The sequence below is a fragment of the Tachyglossus aculeatus genome, chromosome 9, assembly GCF_015852505.1.
Source record: "Tachyglossus aculeatus isolate mTacAcu1 chromosome 9, mTacAcu1.pri, whole genome shotgun sequence".
Taxonomy (NCBI): Eukaryota; Metazoa; Chordata; class Mammalia; order Monotremata; family Tachyglossidae; genus Tachyglossus; species Tachyglossus aculeatus.
In genome coordinates this window covers 48,764,558-48,767,527 of record NC_052074.1, presented here as the reverse complement: position 1 = coordinate 48,767,527, position 2,970 = coordinate 48,764,558, and the positions used below count along the sequence as shown (strand labels likewise).

Sequence of the window (2,970 nt, the reverse complement as noted above, 5' to 3'; positions counted from 1 at the left end):
ATCTACCCCAGAGCTTAATGCAGTGTTTAACACATAGTAAGTGTTCTTACTTTCCATCATTATTATCAGTATTATTATGTGCTGACACCATTTGATGTCTCACTTGAGCAACATGTTCGTTCATTACCATGTTTGTGGGTTAGTTATGCTACTGATGTCCATTGGAATGTGCTTTCCCTAGTAAAGACATTGGGGTCCTGAGGCTTGCTGACGGTCTCCCTCTTTTGGGCAGGGAATATGTCTACCAAATCTGTTGTATTGTACTCTCCCAAGCTGACCATAGTGCTCAACACACAGTAGGCACTCAATACATGTGATTAATTGAAGGAAGGGGAGTAGGCAGAAGACGGGATAGGCTGGAGGGGCAGGGACCTTACCTGAATCAATATTCTTGTCTTGTCTTATGATGTCAAGTCATTTCTGACCCATAGCGACACCATCCCTTCTGGAAAGCCCCACCTCCATCTGCAACTGTTCTGGTAATGTATCCACAGAGTTTTCTTGGTAAAAATACAGAAGTGGTTTACCATTGCCTCCTTCCATGCAGTAAACCTGAGTTTCCACCCTCAAATCTCTCCCATGTCGCTGCTGCCCAACATAAATGAGTTTTGACTTGTAGCAGATTGCCTTCCACTTGCTAGCCACTGCCCAAGCTAGGAATGGAATGGGTATACATCTGCTTGACTCTCCCTCCCGTAGTCCAGACTGGTAGAGTACTGGGAACTCTGCAGGTGTGACCCGGAGAGGGGGAATCAGTATTTACTGAGGAATAAAGATCTTATTTAATAATAATAATAATAATAACAACAACAATAATAATAATAATAATAGTGTCATTTATAAAGTGCTTACTATGTGCAAAGCACTGTTATTTCCTACTGGTTGCTGATAAACAGTAAAAATGGAAATATATGTTTTGACTTTTTAAATTACAATGGTCAAAAAATATTAAATAATAATAATAATGGCATTTATTAAGCGCTTACTATGTGCAAAGCACATATGAATAATAGAAGATAGGCAGCCTACATCATCACTTAGGCTATATCCTAACTATATAGTGGCAGTTGTTGTGACTGAGGACTCTGAGTCCCAAGGAACCTAAAATTCTGCTCCTCTAGCCACAGTACCCTAAAGATCTTTGTTGTCTTCATCAATCAATCAATAAACCAATCAATGGTATTATTTGAGCACTTACTGGGTGCAGCAGTCTGTACTAAACCATTGGCAAAATACATTACAGCAGGGTTGGTAGATGCAATCAATGCCCACAGGGAACTTACAGTCTTACAGGGGGAGACAGACATTAAAATAGCTTGCAGATAGGGAAAAGAGACTAGAGAAGCAGCGTGGCTCAGTGGAAAGAGCACGGGCTTTGGAGTCAGAGGTCATGGGTTCGAATCCCGACTCCACCACAAGTCTGCTGTGTGACCTTGGGCAAGTCACTTAACTTCTCTGAGCCTCAGTTACCTCATCTGTAAAAATGGGGATTAAGACTGTGAGCCCCACGTGGGACATCTTGATCACACTGTATCCCCCCAGCGCTTAGAACAGTGCTTTGTACATAGTAAGCGCTTAACAAATGCCATTATTATTATTATTATTATTATTATAAGAAATTTTTATGTAAGGGCTGTGGGGTTGGGATGAGTATCATCAAAATGCTTAAGGGATTCCCAACCAAGTGTATCAGTCAACACAGAAAAAAGAATAGATAAGAGAAATCAGAGTTTCATCAGAGAAGGCCTTTTGGAGGAGACATGATTGTAGCAGGGTTTTGAAGATGGGAGAAAGCTGGACTGTCGGATATTAATGGGGAGGAGTTTCAGATCCAAGGGAGGATATGGGCAAGTAATCAGTGGTGGGATAGATAAGATTGAGGTAGAGTAGATTGGCTTTAGAGGAGTGGAGTGGTTGGGTTTGGTTATAGTAGAAGATCAGTGACGTTGGGTTGAAGGGACAGAGCTGAGAGTGCCTTAAAAGTCAATGGTAAGGAGTTTTTGTTTAATGCAGAAGCTCCTCCCCCCTCCATCCCCCCCGCCTTACCTCCTTCCCTTCCCCACAGCACCTGTATATATGTATATATGTTTTTATGTATTTATTACTCTATTTATTTATTTTGCTTGTACACATTCTATTTATTTTATTTTGTTAATATGCTTTGTTTTGTTCCTCTGTCTCCCCCTTCTAGACTGTGAGCCCACTGTTGGGTAGGGACCGTCTCTATACGTTGCCAACTTGTACTTCGCAAGCGCTTAGTACAGTGCTCTGCACACAGTAAGCGCTCAATAAATACGATTGAATGAATGAATGAATTTGAGGAGGTGGGAAATAAAGACTAAATGGTTTTTCTCAGAAAAATGAATGAGACAGCAGAGTGAGGTATGAAATGGAAAGGTGTCTATGGACAATCCCCTCTTCCCTTTTTTTTACTTTTAGATTGTGAGTCCTTCAGGATTAGGAACTGTGTCTAATTCCCACCTGGGTATTCTTTTCTGGGACTTTGTATGGTGTTCTGCACAAAGTGCTTAATAGATACTATTACCACTACTTGAGGAAAGATAAAGGGAGAGATAAAGAGATTGACCATCTATAGTGTTTTCTCAAACATGGGGCTAATGAGGGAAGTTAAAAATGTTCATTTTTTAAAGTGCCTTTTAAAGTTATATATATGTTTTTTATTTGAATGTAAGTGGGAGACAAGAAGAGATAAATATTTTGGGAGAAAAATAGGAAATAATGAATGCCAGAACATGGTGGACACATTTATCCATCAGGCAAGTAGTCATTTATATGAAATAAGCACTTACTATGTGCAGAGCACTGCACTTAGTGTTTGGAAGAGTACACTACAGCAGAGTAGGTAGACACATTCCCTGCCCACAGAGCCATATGTATGCTAATACTTTCAGAGATTTGTGAAAATATTCACTTAGGAGCCCCATCACTATAAAAAAGCCTCCAAAATTT

The 2,970-nt window shown here is 40.2% G+C and overlaps 1 non-coding gene across 1 annotated transcript; it reads right to left on the bottom strand.

Annotated features, from left to right (window-relative positions):
• Window positions 1–611: 611 nt before the first annotated feature.
• Window positions 612–749, bottom strand: LOC119932783. Its single transcript, XR_005452516.1, has one exon. It is a non-coding gene; the product is annotated as a small nucleolar RNA SNORA7 (small nucleolar RNA).
• Window positions 750–2,970: the final 2,221 nt, after the last annotated feature.